This window comes from Cavia porcellus, unplaced genomic scaffold, assembly GCF_034190915.1.
Source record: "Cavia porcellus strain 051 isolate PalLab524CR breed Dunkin Hartley unplaced genomic scaffold, mCavPor4.1 scaffold_34, whole genome shotgun sequence".
Lineage (NCBI taxonomy): Eukaryota > Metazoa > Chordata > Mammalia > Rodentia > Caviidae > Cavia > Cavia porcellus.
Window position 1 is genome coordinate 12,091,467 of NW_026947517.1, and position 16,396 is coordinate 12,107,862.

The 16,396-nt window shown below is 40.7% G+C and overlaps 1 long non-coding RNA gene across 1 annotated transcript; it reads right to left on the reverse strand.

The window, feature by feature from the left end:
• Positions 1–10,172: 10,172 nt before the first annotated feature.
• Positions 10,173–15,424, reverse strand: LOC134474636 (uncharacterized). The gene is made up of 3 exons (XR_010045501.1): positions 15,172–15,424; positions 12,131–12,215; positions 10,173–10,333 (listed from the first exon to the last, which is right to left on the reverse strand). It is a non-coding gene; the product is annotated as an uncharacterized LOC134474636 (long non-coding RNA).
• Between the last annotated feature and the right edge of the window lie 972 nt (positions 15,425–16,396).

Genomic DNA, 16,396 nt, shown 5'->3' on the forward strand with positions numbered 1-16,396 from the left:
TTCAGGAACCTGTGCTTGCAAGAGAGCACTTTGTAGCTGAGCTATATCACTGGCCCATGTTAAGATTCATCTAATTTTATACTTTAAACCAGAAAGTTCATTGTATGTCAATTATAATGAAATAAAATTGCTTTTAAAAAACTTCTCGTCTGAACTACCCACCATAGATTTTGTTTATTGATAGCTTTACTTACAATCAATTTTGTTTATTAATAAATTTATTTCTAAGCAGTTTTGTTTATTTATGTATTTGTTCATAAGAAGTTTTGTTTATTTATAGATTTATTTATTTTTGCCAGTGTTAGGGATTGAATCCAGTGCCTTGGTCCTTTTATCATAATTTATTTCCAGACAGGGTCTTGCTAAGTTGCTAAGTTGTTTAGGTTGGTTTTGAATTTAATCACATTTATTAGCATTTTTGTATACTGAATTATAACAAAGATAACTAGATTATTCTCAATTAAATCAACAAATACAAGTTAACAAACAATAGCTGGATGTGATGGTACATGCCTGTAATCCTGGCACTTAGTAGGCTGAGACAGGAGGACTATTGTATGTTCTAGGCCAACATAGTTTACATAGTGAATTGAAGGCCAGTCTGAACTACACGATGAGAGAATCAAAAAATAAATTAATAAAATAAAATAAATAAGATAAAAACCTGGACTAAGGCAAGTTATTATATTCTACTCCAGAGCATGGGCATCTTCAGAGGATTTACTTTAGATGGTGTTATGGTTTGTATCTCGGTGTCCCACCAAACCCTCAAAAAGTCACAGAGGCAGCTAAAGCTAGCATCAGTAACTGGTTCATTGTTTAGTGCTGTGATTAATGATGAAACTACTTCACCTTCCCAGGGTTTGAATTACCAGAGTAAAGGAGGCCTCACAAGTCCATTTTGTGAGAGAAGTGAGAAAGTCTTGTAATTCACAAGGAAATCACCACCTGTGGCCAACAGGTACAGAAAACATTCAGCCTACTAAAGCTAATTCATGCAGGGGCAAATCAATGAGATGTGCTGTGTACCCATACAATGGCACGTTTTAAGACAGGAGCTGAACAGCACTGGAGAGAACATGGTGGGGCAGAGCAGAGTCCTGTCCCACAGCTCCCATCACAGCTATATTTAGAGCCGTCCCTAGACCTCATAGGACTAAGAAGAGAGATTTCTCTAACACACAATGCTGCAAATATTTTCTATATTTCTTTTCAAGAGTTTGATTCACAGTACTGTCTGAAGAATGAAGAAACTGGGACCCTCCCTAGCCTCCACGTAGAGCATGTACATGAGAGCTGTTTGGAGGATGCTGCCCATGGCTGTTGGAGAGAACTGTGCCCTGGGCGATAGAGGTTCAGGTCTAGGTTGAAAAACTCATGGCACAGCAAGGTTTTCAAAGGGTCAGCCAGTGCCCTGGGAGTGTACACTGCAAACCAGTGCTTGCCAAACCAGGGCCAGCACTGGGCAAGGGCATTTGGATGCCAGAGTGGCCAGTCAGCTGAGGGTCAGCCCTGCCAGACACAGCTGAGCAAAGAGTATCACTCTGGAGCTGAACCTCCAGCAGGTCCACCTCACTTCCTGCTTCAGGTATGTCAGCAAGTACTTCACACAGAAGCACAGCAACACAATTGAGGTTTGCTCAGACTAAAACGTTTAGCTTCCTTTGAAGATATGAGTGAAAATGCACAAGTCTGAGAAAAACAAGGCTGAGAACAGCATTACACATGTTGTATAAATAAACTGACCCTTTACAAGTCATTAAAATCATGCCCATGGGTGGGTCTGCTATGGCAGAGGTGTGAAATCACATGCATGCAGGTTTCACAACTTCAAAAGAAAAACTCCAAATAAATACTATATGTACATGGCTTCCCTTTGGCACTGTACTACAGGAAGGAAAATCCCAGCAGCAATCTAGATTTTCTGAGGCACCTCAGTAAACCCAGGGCAAAACCCTCCAGATGATTCTATCAGGCAACTGTGAATGCTCAGCAGCTCTGCTCACTCCTTGAAGCTGATGCTGGTTGACAATTTTGAGAAGTTTCTATCTGCATAAGCCATCTCCGCCCCTCTCAGCTCATGGCTGCCAGGATGTGAATCAGACTATGTTTACATAACATCCCATAATGATTTCAGGATGGGTAGCAACCTTTGGTTTACTGGAAACTATGTTTCAAGTTTAGGCATAATAAAGCTTACACAATGCACTTAGCCAGCTGGGGTAAATGAGATTGTTTGAAGTAAATGCAGGAACCTCATTTGTCAGTGGCAGATTCAGTTGGTACTGAAGCCCATATTTTGTGGGTAAACAGGCATGAGTCAGGATTTGCTGTACAAAATGCTGAAAGGCACAGAAATGTCCCCAAGTTCAGTTTCTGCTTTGCTTCCCTCATTCTATCAAGCTTCCGAGTGCATTCTGAGCATTCAGGCACATAGGGTTTGAACTACAGTAGAAATCTGTAAAAACTTCTGTCAAATGAGGAGTGAAAAGACAAGGAAATTTTTGTTTTGGCAAAATGCAGTTCTAAATATATGCTTAAATAAACAGAAACCACAAAAAGAGGAGAAGAAAAAGAAATGTAATGACAATGCTGTGTTTGTTTCAATGCCACAGTCTCAGTCAGAAAGGAGAGAAGCAAAATTTGCAGACTGGAAGGGCCACTGTATCAGTGGTCTTCCTCCCTTGAGGGCTAAAGGGTATGCCCAGCCCACTAAGCCAGATGAATGCAGGGCAGCATCTGCATCCTGGTGGAGGCTGAGACCAGGACCCCATAACTGAGGCCCCTGGGGCTGAGGTGGCAGAGTCTTTGCTGCATCCTGGCTGCTCTGCATTCCCATGCATGCAGGGATGCAGCATGGATGCGGAGGGGAAAAGGGGTATAAGGCAGGCTGTACTGGGCTCCTCTGCATGCTGCACCCTCCCTGCTCTGCGTGAAAGCAGGAAGGTTCAGGACCTCTTTCGGGAAAAATAGACTCTGAAGAAAAACTCTTGCTGTCCTCTGGCAGTAGCAGGCACAGGAGAGCATGATGGCTTCTAAGGTAGGGAGGGCAGTAACACACACAACATTGGGATCCTGATAGCTTTATGAGTTGGAGCTTTTAAAAGTTAGTCATTAATGATGTGTTGGCTTGCTGAATATCAAGCCTCCTTATTTTGTATCTACAGTTGTATTTGAAGTGTATGTATTGTGCATAATTTTCATTATATATAATGAAATTAAATCATCCATTTTCATATACCTATTCAAGACATTAGCCACTATTAAATATTAACTGAATTGAATAAAAGGAATATTGAATAGAATACTATAAATAATGCAATGGAATGGAAAACAGAAAAAAACGCCACAAATGCATCCTTCCCAGGATCAGAGGGCTGCCCTGCAGGAGGTTCTCTTTCCTGTCCTTGCCTGTGATTTGGGTCTGTGTCTCTTCACTGCTGGGTGGAGAGGGGCCAGAACATGAGCTCTTCTATCATCTCAGGACATGGCCAAGAAGTTGGCCTTCTTTCCACATTTTCAGTGGTCTAAGACAAAGCTATCTTTCAGCATTTTCTGTGACTATAATTTTATAATTGACTCAACAGCTCTGCTCTGACACATTCATGGATTCTAACTATCCACACTCATGACTGAGGAAGAAGGGATTACAGGTGTCTGTCAATCTCATTTTATTTTAATGTGGCATTAGAAGTGGAATTTCAGGTTAAATGTATATCAATTGAATTTCCTGGTCTTAGAATTCACACTAGAACTAAGCACAGATTTGGAGCCTGGAAGGGGAAGCACGAGGATGCTCAGGTCTCTGTGGAGATCTGAAGTTTGGGGAAGATGGATCAGGCAGAGTTGGAGGACACCAGGATATCTAGTAGGGAATCATGGGCAAGAAAGGCCCTGGTCCAGGCCTCCTGATCCATCAGTCAGCTTCTCAGCAAAGCAGCACACACTGCACACAGGATAAGAGAGTGCTGGTGTGGCCCTGCTGCCAGAGCTCCTCCCTGATGGCCTGAGACCCCCTGTCTCACTCAGGAGAGCTCTGTAGGAGAAATTCAGCCTGTTACAGAGCCCACCTTGACTGAATGTCTTCCACCCAGGTGAGATCTCAACTGCCGCATGTGGCATCACCACAACTGTGAAGCAGGACAGGTGTTTACAGCGAGCAAGTGAGGAGGTGGGGACACTCCTGAGGCAGGTAAGGGTAAAAATCCTGAAATAAGAGACCTGGCCCTAGCCTGACCCAGTGTCCTCCAGGAGTAACTGCACCCTGCAACTATGTGCATTAAAAGACTTAATAACTTAATAGATTACTCACAAAAATATATACTGTAGGGGAAATTTGAAGATACAAAAGTAAATGGCTATGTCCCTAAGTAAAATGAGACATGACCCTTAATGTGTACATGATCTCCTTTGGTCTCTTGGACCTACACCCTCTGGAGAAAACACACCATTTGACAGAACAATAACAAACACAGGCAGTGGATCAATAATCATAACTGCTTAATAACAACAACAAATGCCAGGATACAAGAACTGCCCTGCTGAGTTGTATGAAGTGTATAATAAAGAATAAATACTGGATCTGACCATGTTGGGACTTAGGCAGCAGAACAAGAAAACAATTCTCAGGCCTCCTGGCAAGCACCCCTGGAGGGATCCAGGAGGAGAACCAGTCACCATCTCCAGTGAGCCTACTGTGCATGGACTGAGAACCATACATCCCACTTGCTCACCACCTGGTGAGCAACAGGAGGCAGAGTTCTGAGCAACTCTTGGGAATATGGCTGTGTGCAATATAGAAAATATGGGGAATTCCCTTGTATGTTCTGTTTGAAAACAAATGTTGTCTTTAATCTTCTGCTTTCTTATGATTAATGATTTTGCTCTATTCAATATTCTCTTTTGCTGGTTTTAAAGTTCTTTTTTGGTTTGACTGTGCTATAATTTATTGAATGGAAAATTATTGTGAAGATAACAAGATATACTGTGGTACCTCTTACTTGTTATCATGGTACCCTGCTGTGAAGCTCTGTACCAATTTCACTGCGTTGACTTGATTTGCTTTGTTCTGTGTTGCTCTGTTGTATTTTACTACCTTCAAAATAAAATTCTGAAAAAGAATAAATACTAATCATCTTTGACATCTTGCAAGGGAAAGGAACCACCCTCAACTCTTTTTAGATGATGAAGTCACCCTGATAACAAAGTTCGACCATAATGCATTAAAAAATGATAATACTCTAATGGCCAATATTCTTAGTGAACATAAACAAAAATATTCAACTAAGTGCTCATCAGCTAAATTCACCAGCACATGCAAAAGTTAAACACCACAATAAACACTGGGTTCACTCTCAGTGGTACTAGAATGGTTCCACTTGCACAAATCATTCAGTGTCACTTGCCACATTCACAGCATGAGGTACAGCTGACCCCTCAAGAGATTTGGAAAAATCAAAAGAGATTTTGAGAAATTCAAAAGCTCACCATCCTTTCATGATAGGAACCATTCTCCTACACCATGTGTAGGAGGAATGAATCTCAACACAGCAAAGAGCATAAATGACAAGCTCATCCCTGACATCCTGCTCAGAGGCTGACAAGCTGTAAGCTTTGCTTCTTGGGTCCTCTCCTCCCCTCTCCTCTCCTTTCTTCCTCTCCCTTCCTTTCCTCCCTCCCCTCTGCTTTACTTCACTTCCCTTTTGTTTAGTTTTTTTTCTTTTTCTATTTCATTTTTGGTCAAGGTCTTCCTGTGTATCTCTGGCTTGAGCTGAACTCAGAGTGTGTTGCAGGCTTGTCTGGAACTCCCAAGAATCCTGCTGCCTCAGCCTCCTGAGTGCAGGCTTTGCAGGCATTTTCACCACTCCTTGCTCAGCCAATGAGTTTTTAACAACACTATGATGAAACCAGGTCTGGTGGTGTGCTTGTAATGCCAGTGGTCTGGAAGGCTGAGGCAGCAACATCAGAAATTTAAGGACAGCCTCAGCAATGCAGCCACTTATCAAGAAACTGGAAGAAAATAATAAGAATTTTAAATGTGGAAAGTCATGGAGCTAAGTGCAGACCTCAGTATTCAATCCAGAGAAACTGAATGCAAAACAAAAAAAACTTGGAAAGTCTGACAGTAGATAAAATAATATTTTACACTGTCCTGGGCTTCTGGAGGGCAGTGTGCCCCAAGTAGCTTTAGCTTTCACACCTTCCTTGGGTTTTGACTTGAACCAACCATCAAAATCCATGAGGGATTAAAAAAAAAAAAAAAAAAAAAAAAAAAAAAAAAAAAAACAGAATGTGCTTCAAGGACACCAAGCCTCAGTCCCAGTGCAGAAGGCATTTGCAGTGATATTCTGAAGTGCATGATGACCATAGTTACAAAGCAGAGAATCTACCAAAAGTGTTAATGAGATTATCAGTCCTACTCACTGTGAAAGAAACTGCCAGTCAGGTAGGTGGTAGATAGGTTAACTAGATCCACTCTTTCTGCAAAGTGTCTAAAGATCAAAGCCAATTATTTCACTCTATGAATGCACAAAATTACTGCTGATTACTGACTCAGGATAATGAACACCTGCAATTCTAGCACTCTGGGAGGGGGGTGGAGATTGAATAAGGAAAGTTTTAAGCCTAACCTGGGAAACTCACAATCTTAGTGAGATCATGCTTTAAATTCTATAAAAATGTTAACAAATGTTACTAATGTATGAAAATATAGTTCATTAAGAAATCCAAGAAATCATTGTGCACAACACATTAGATAATATTATTCTTTTATTCTTATTCTGTATAATTTTTTATCCTTTTATAGACTTAAAAATAGCATCTTTGATGTGGTCCTTAATAATACATACTTGAGTTACATTAAAATAAGACAAGAAAGATTTTTAAAAAACAGTAATGTAACCCTTTTCTCAAATCCTACTTTTGTATATAAATTTAGTACAAAAATAAGAAGAACCATTAAATTCTCTTCATACCAAGCTCTCCAAATCCTAAGAAGGTATATTCAGTAACATATCTGTATTCATCTCATATAAAAGGTCAAAAAATTGAAACAGTTCAACTTCTTGGCAGTAGATCAATGTCTACTTGATGGTAAACCTAATACTCGTTGTGCTGACTAAAGTACATATGTAAGAAAAATTCACAAAGATTAGATTTGTCCATTTATTGATGATTTTTGTCTCTTTTTAAACCTTTTTAAATGTATTTTTATTTTGATTGATTTATTTATTTTTGAGACAGGGTTTTGCTATGAAGTTCAAACTGCCTTGAACTCACGTTGTAGCCCAGGCTGACCTCAACTCACAGCAATCTTGCTGCCTCAGCCTTGTAACTTCTGGCATTAGAGACTTTTACTACCAAACCTGGCTCTCATTTGCTTTTTAAATTTTCTCCAAAATACAATTATCCAGAATTATGTGATATTCTCATATTTTATCATGTGAGTTACACAAAATGAAATCAGAAAGCACTGAAAATACACTGAAGGAGATTCAAAGTCCTCATGAACACAAAACATAGTGTAACATAACATAACATAACATAACATAACATAATATAGTATAGTATAAAAGAACACAACAAAACAAAGCAAAACAAAATAAGACAACAGGGATGGAGGTTTAATTCTGCAGTATAAGTGCCCACTCGGCAAACATGAGGTCCTAAATTCAATCCCCAATACAAAAGAGCAAACAACCACCTAACTCTGATTATTAAAAATGCTTCCAATGGTACCTTAACAGTTTGCAAGTTAACCATACACAAGCCAAATAATCTGGCAATTTCACATCTAAGTATTTTTCTTTGAAATAAAAGTCCACTCAAGACCACGTATAAGAAGATCTGTGGCAGCTGGCATTCAAGGGCCAACCTGGAAACAGAACAAATGGGATCAGCAGATGGGTGAGAGATGCATGAACAAGTCACACTGTTTGGTTCAGCCACATGAGAGTGTGTGGTAGCACCAACACCAATAAGGAGCAGCACAGGGGAAGCCCATCACAGAGATGCTGCTTGAAGGAGACCAACCAAGAGCATCTAAACTAAACAGGCTCAGTGCCATCACCTCTAGGAAAGGCAAACTACCCAGCAGGGACACAAAGCCCATGGTCTGTTTGGGATGGGAGGACAGGAAGTGAAAGCAGTGGCTAGGAGACAAGTTCCCCAGTGCTGATGCCCATGTGTCCTTCATCATCATGAGGTGATGATGTCCACAGCCTTGCAAAGCCTCCCCTTGCACTCACCACCTGATTTCCCTTCTCACATGATGTCAGAGTACAGAGCACTATAGTGTGTGGCTGAGGAAAACATCTAAGGATGAAAAGTGATCATTCATAGGCACATGAGAGGAATTCATAGGCACTATGAATCCTCCTCCCCTGGACACATGGGTCTTACAACATGAAACATTTCATATCCTTCAAGGAAAATTATAATGGGTCTTCTGGGAACATCTCTATGCTCCTTAATGAAACTGAAATGAAACTAACATAAGCCCAGAAAAGACAATCAAAATAAAATTTGTGAAATCTCTCAGTGATGACACTGTGCACCTCATCTTCAAGGGAAAGGATCTTTTGGATGGAAAAGTGTGTTTGGCACCCTGCCTGCCACTTTTAAAGCATCTACATGTTTATTGCATTAAAATCTTCAAAGTGCAGAAAAGTCTAAAAACACACATATTTTTCTAGTTTTTTAACTTGCTCTTTATAAGGAGGACAAATATGAGCTCACAATAAAAACAAAGGAGGCATCAGACGGGGAATATCAACTGTGTACCGCAGCACATGAACTCACTTCCTTGGCAACAAGTCAAAACAAACTCTGAAGGCTCTGGTCACCAGACACCTTAGTTTGGTGACAGTTGGCCTTCATATACCATGGGCTTGAGAGAGGGAATAGGGAACATGCTGTGCTGCTTTCCCAGGCCTCACAGCCCTAGCATCAAGACCCCGTGTCATTGAACCACGTGGGAAAGTATGAAAGGATGGTTCACTTGGCCCACAGGCGTCAGCAAGCTCACCTGGAAACACCCACCCATCATGGGCAGCTCAGGCCAGGACTCACCAGCCCCTGGCCAGAGGCTCCCAGAGACAAGAGGGAGCCCAGGAGTGGTGTCCTTAGGCTCACTCACCAGCCACTCAGAGACACTGAGTCCAGGACAAGTTCAGATACGGGGAAGGAAAGTTCTTACATGAGCAGCCCTGTGAAACTTGGCCACTTGTGCATTCAAATCATGGCCATGTGCAAACAACTCAGCCTCGGTTTACAACACTGAATGGTGGGGTGCTGAATGGATCCAGAGTGCAGGGTCACTGAGGAGGAAATGGGGGCTTCATGACAAGGGGATAGCTGTGGCCTTAGCCCACTGCAGAGGTTATGCTGATTCCCAGGGATGACCTTCCACACCCCTCACTGATCCACACTTGGTGAAAGCTGTTCTGTTCATTGGAAAGGAGGTTGGAGAGTCACTCTAGGGGGTTTGGGGTATGCTCAGGGCAGGAATTCTTGGGGATGGAAAAGTGTTCATGGCCCACAGGTATCATTGGAAAGTGGGTGGCTGTCATCAAGTCACCAATACACATGAGGACACCCTGTGTGAAGACACTTTTCTGGGTATTGTCCATGGTCCTGTAAGCAGAACAGGTACAGCCACTGCTCTTTTGAGTTTTGATGTTTTTGGAGGCCACAAAATCAGCATTGGCAGCAGAACAGACATTGTTCACCTCAAGGCAGTTTTTCTGGGTCCAGAGCCCTCTCTAGATGTTGGTACAGACCATGCAGGAGGAGTTCTATAGAGGCAAAGAGAAATGGGCAACAGGGTCAGGAAGGAGACAAGGCTTGCAACTCTTTCAACATACAGTACTCGAAGTTCTGGCCATAGAATTTAATCAAGAATAAGAAAGCAAAGCCTTCCAAATCAGAAAGGAAGAATTAAGTTTTCCTGAGGGTGCAGCATTGTATGTAGGAAATTTAAACTCCATTGACAACCTTATAGAACAAATTCACAAATCACTTAAATTGCAGGATATCCAAGCAACATTCCATAATCAGTTCATTACTATGTACTACAAACAATCTGTAGACTCAAGTACAAAGATCACAATTCATTTCACAAATCATCAAAAAGAACTAATGATTAGGATAAATTGAAGCAAACTCACCTCTTCTTGGAAAATTGTAGAAATTAATTAAATGAGTAGAAGAGCACTAACAGAAGAAAAGCCATACTGTGATGAGGGATGGGAAGAATTCATGTTATAATGTACAGGCTACCCAGAGCAACCAGGTGTTTCAGTGCCATTCCTGTCAAAATATCAGTGCCATTTTCCTAGAAACATAAAAAAAATATGAAAATTCACAAGGAAGTACAAAGAATCATCCTATAGCCACAAAAAGAACATTAAAAATAGAGGCATCAAAATACTAGTCTCCAGGTATTAAAAAGTAACAGCAGTCAACAGAGTTTTAAACTAGAAGAAAAGGACCACAGACTAAAACAGCTAGCACAGATGAAATCCAAGGCACATATTCACTAGGGATTTTATTTTCTTTCTTCTTTCCTTTCTTTTCTTTTCTTTCCATTTCTTTCCTTTCCTTTCCTTTCCTTTCCTTTCCTTTCCTTTCCTTCCCTTCCCTTTCCTTTCCTTTCTTTCCTTTTCTTCCCTATTCTTTTTCTTTTCCTGTTCAGGGTCTCCCTGTATCATTGTAGCCTGAACTGAACTCAGAGTGTGTTGCAGGCTTGTCTGGAACTCCCAGGAACCCTGCTGCCTCAGCCACTTGAGTACAGGCATTACAGGCATTTTCACCACTCCTTGCTCAGCCAATAAGTTTTTAATAACACTATGATGTGACCGGGTCTAGTGGTGTGGCTTATAATCATAGCAGTCTGGAAGGCTGAGTCAAGAGCATCACAAATTCAAGGTGAGTCTCAGCAATTTAACCATTTTTAAGGACCTGCCTCAAAACAAGAAAAGTGTTAAAAGGTGAAGGCAAAGAAGCCAATGCAAAGCTCTGTATTAAAAAAAAAACAACTTTGCAACTGACACCATGAGGGTAAATAATATTTTACACTGGCCTGACCTTCTGGAGAGGAGTGTGCCCCAAGTAGCTTTAACCGTCCCACCTTTCTTGCGATGAGACTTCAAACAATCATCAAATTCCATGAGGGATCAAATAAAAAAAGAATGTGCTTCAAAAACACCAATCTTCAGTTCCAGTGCACAAGGCATTTGGAGTGATCTTCTGAAGCACATGTTGACCACAGTTAGAAAAGCAGAAAATCTACTAACAGTGTTAATGGGATTTTCAGTCTTACTCACTGTGAAAGAAGATGCAGGCTAGGAAGATAGCAGACAGCTTAACTATAGTGACTCTTTCTACAAAGTGGCTGAAGACCAAAGCCAAACATTTTATTCCATGAATACACAACATTGCTACAAATTGCCAATCAGGATAATATACACCTGCACTCTGGGAGGGGGAGGAAGGATGAGGGCAATCTTAAGCCTAGCCTGGGACACTTAGAAAATTAGTAAGACGATGTCTTAAAATTTGTACAAAACCAAAGCATTTACATATGTATGAAAATGTTGATCATTAAGAAATCTCAGAAGTCACTGAGCAAGGAACATTAACCACAATTAATCTATACTTATCAATTTATAGATGTAAAAAGTGTATCTTTGTATGATTCTTATTATTATTTCAAAATTAAATTAGTAATCCCTTGCTCACATTCTGGTTCTAAATACAAATTTAGGACAGAAAAACAAAACAGAATGATCAAAATCTCTTCAACTACCCAAATCCTAAGAGGTTATATTCAGCAGCATATCTGCAGTCATCTAACTAAAAAGCATTAAAGAATTGAAAGACTACAAACACCAGGAAGCACATCAATGTCTCCATGATGGTAAACCTTATGCTAGGTGTGCTGACTAAACTACACATGCAAAAGAGCCTCACAAAGATTTGATTTCTCACTAGAAAGGTGATTTTTGACTTTTCATTTTATCATATTTTTTTTATCTCTTTCTTCTTTCCTTTTTTCTTCAGACAGAGTTTTGCCATACAGTTCTGTCTGGACTTGATCTTCCCTTGTACCCCAGGATAACCTCAAACTCACCAGAATCTTCCTGCCTCAGCCTTCGGAGTCCTGGAATGACAGATGTGCACCAACATTCCTGATTGTGTTTTCTTTTTTTAATTTTCTCCAAAACAAAAGTGCTCAGAGTTATGTGATATTCTCAAAGTTCATCAGGTTCGTTATACAAAATCAAATCAGAAAGCACTGAAAACACCCTGAAGGAGTTTCAAATCCTCACCAACATATAGCATAATATAACATAACAGAGCATAGCATAGTATAGCATAATAACACAAAACAAAATAAAAAAGGAACCACATAACTCTGCTTTAAACATCTGCTTCCAAAGATACAGTAAGAATTTCTAAGTTATCCATGCACCAGCAATATGATATATTTTCTTTGAAATAAAGGTCAGTATCCACTCAAATGCTTGTGTATGAATTGGTGTGGCAGCTTGCTTTCAAGGTCCAATCCGGAAACATAACAAATGGCTATCACAAGATGGGTGACAGGTGCATGAAAAGTCACATTTGCTTGGTTCAGCCCCATAATAGTGGGTGGTGGCAGCACAGGGAGAGCCCAGCATAGAAACACTGCTTCAAGGAGATCAATCAAAGAGTATTACAACTGAAAAGGTTCAGTGCCATCACCTCTAGGAGAAGAAAACTACCCATCAGGGACACAAAGCCCATGGTCTGATTGGGATGGGAGGAAAGGAAGTGATAGCAGCAGCTAAAAGACAAGTTCCCCAGGAGCGATGCACATGTGTCCTTCATCAGTACGAGGTGATGATGTCACCTCCCCTTGTACTCATTACCTGCTGTCCCCCCTCACAGGAAGTCAGGGTGTGGAGCACTACAGTGTATGGCTGAGTTAAACATCTAAGGATGAAAAAAATAATCATTCATAAGCACGTGAGAGTAAAACTGGCTATGAATCCTCCTCCCCTGAACATATGGGGGTTATGACATGAGACCTTCACATTCTTTGATAAAATTATTGTGGGTATTCTGCTCCCTAATGGAACTGAAATGAAACTAACATAAGCCCAGGAAAGGAAGTCATCCTAACATTTGACAAATCTTTAGCAGAAGACAATGAGTGCTTCATCCTCCAAAACAATGGACCCTTTGGATGGAAATTTGTTTTTGGCATCCAGCCTGAGACATCTGAAGCATCTACATGTTCACTGCATTAAAATCTTCAAAGTGCAGCAAAGTCTAAAAGTATACACAGTTTTCTAGCATTTTAACTTGTTTCTAAGTAGGACATAGATTTGTTCCACAAAAAAAAAAAAGGTGATATTACAGAGGAAGGCCAAACTGTGGACCCCAGTGCATGACCTCAGTTCCTTGAAGACAGGTCCAAACAGAACCTTGAAGGATCAGGTCACCAGGCACCTTGGTCTGGTGACAGTTGGTCTTCTCAGACAGTTGGCTCTAGAGAGTGAAAAGGGAGCATGTTATGCTGCTTTCCCAGGACATGAGACCCCAGCCTCAGGATCCCACATAGGTAGACCATGTGGGAATGACTGAAAAAATGGTTCACTCATCCCAGAGCCTTCAGGATGATTGCTGGCAAATGCCAAATAACAAGGGCAATAAAGGACAGGGCTCACTGTCCCCAGCCTTCTGGCACCCAGAGGCAGGAGGGAGCCCAGGACAGGTGTCACTAGACTCAGCCACCAGCCACTCAGACTCACGGATTCCAGCAGAGGTACATTAAAGCCTGGCCACCACTGTGAGTCCCCCTACACAATTCCTGCCCTAAGTCAACAGTGTGACTGGGTCTGATGAGATGCCCTGAGGACAGATCTTCCTGGGAAGGTGCAGGTCCTTAGAAGCTGTGAGGCTGGGCCACTGTCAGGTTCCCACCCAAGACAGGGCAGGTGGAGCAGAAGGGCAGCATCCCTGTTTAATCCACAGTTTCCAGATGCACCTTCTATCTTCCTGGGTAGAAATATGGGACAGAGCTGTCTGTGGTATAGAAATATAAGATTATCTGGGTTTACAAAGTGAAACCTCTGTTGTCTCAGAGCTTCAGAGCCTCTGGCTTCCTGCCAGAAGCTGTGCTCTGCCTCAGCAAAGTGGTATATAGGACACCAGTCAGGAGGCGGTCACTAGGCTGTGTGTTCCATGGCCTTGCAGCAGACTCTGGGACTCACAACAGGTGCTGGCATGCTCAGGCATAACGTGTGTGAGCAGAAAGGACTATAGAGACCCACAGATGACAGAGAGTATCTTCAGGTTAGTGCTTGCATGAAACTCTAACCAGGGTTACTGACCCTATGATTATCCATTGAAATTTTAAAAATCTTTTCGAAGGAAAGTAGAAAAAGAAACAGTTATGTATAGCTATGTTTCACTGCAGTACACTGACAGCACTGAACCCAGCAGACAATGTCATGAGGCTGGTGATATGCACATCACCACCTCAATAAGGCCAAAGTTTCTACAAATGCTGGAGGTAAAATATGGAAATACTTTAACAACAAAAACAGTTGAAATAAAATATCCTGAATATGCACTTAATATACCAAATCTAAACTAGGCCTGGTGGCTCTTTCATGAAGCCCAGTACTTGAGACACTGAGGAAGGAGAATTGTTTGACACCACTCTGGGTTATAATGTGACCTCAAAGCCAGCCTGAACTTCATAGCAACATGCTTCCACAAAAAGATAAATATATCAAATCTAATGAATATAATAGTGTACTAGTGATGGCCTTGTGATATTAGTATGACTATCATATTTATACTGACCTGTAGTCTACTAGGAAAACCTAAGATACAGCCCACTTCACAATAACATATCACACCATTTATCAAATGGAGTACACTAGTGAGTATTTATTGTTCGTCATTGATATTTGGTGGTGATGGAGCAGTGCTTGCTGCTGCTCTCCACAGAAAAATGACTATTGCTGCAGTAACAGGAATCTGCATGCATCACTGCAATATGTCCTTAACTCTTTGAGGAAGAGGCCCACTAAAGGAAGCACTGCACTAATGAGAATTACTAATTTTAGTCTTTTGAATACTTTAAAAACTGACTTCAGTAGTAGTTGAACTACTTACCTACATTTTCACCAACAAGATTAAATAGTTCCTTTTCTCCTGTAGTCCCATGAATGTTCTTTAGACCTTGTGGTGATTTGTTTTCTCTGCAATGAGATGTCCCTATTTGCATTTCTCTGTTGTGCAAAAATGCTTAATAGTTCTTCAGGTATCTGAAAAATGTGTGTTCCTTTCATGTTCCTATTGGTTTTACATGTTAGCTGTCAGGGAGTAACAGGCAAAATGTCTCTCTTTCTGTAGTTTATTTCTTCATCCTTTTGGTTTGACTTTTTGTGGCTTCTATGTTTATGCAGGAGGATTAAAATCTTACAAAGCCCTTTTTGCTTGTTTTGTCACCCTATCTTATTTTCTACACAAAACAGAAGCAATGGCATTAAGAAAAAATGTTTTTAATACCTCTTCATTCAGAACATGGAATGCCTGGCTCTTTCATGTTTCACTATGTTTTAGTCTAATAGAAGCATATATGAGACTGCTGCACAAATTACCACAAAAAGTACATTTCCTGAGTGATAGAAAAATCACAATTTGCAGTAGTGATTCTTTTATCCTATCATACATTTGTATTCTTGACTTCAACTTCCTTGTTTCCTTAAACTTCAAATGCAGGGATAAAAACAACTGCTTCACCCTCTGCTGAATCATTTAGCCATTGCCTCCCAAAGTCAGCTTGAAAGCCATGATCTTAACATCTCATTCTCTCCTGATGCTGGAACAAAAGAAATCACCGTTAGCCAATCTTTACAGTAACTCCTTACCAATGCAATTATTTAATTACAAAATGATCAAAAATTGCATAATTTTTGCTAGTTTTTATAAAATAACAAGGAATATAAAAGTGACAATTTTACTGTATTCAATACAAGAATTAATGGGTTAAATTGACAATTGCCCCAATGATGCTCAGGATGGTCACACATAAACAAATGTGCTTCCCAAGTGATTCTCGGGGATAACTGCTAGGTTCCCAAGTGATAAAAGGACAACTACTGATGTTTAATTGTGAGTATTAGAAAATGTTGATGCTGGGGAAGAAAGGGAGGAGATCTAAAGCATTAAGCTACATCTGCAGAACTTGAAGATCTATTTTGAGACAAGGTCACACTAATTGTGTAGGTTGGACTCAACTTCCTCTTCCACTAATTTAAGCTCCGTTAGGTACTAGGATTGCAAGCATGAATCAACAGGGCCTGCAAGATTTACTTCATGGTAAAATGAGAAAGTG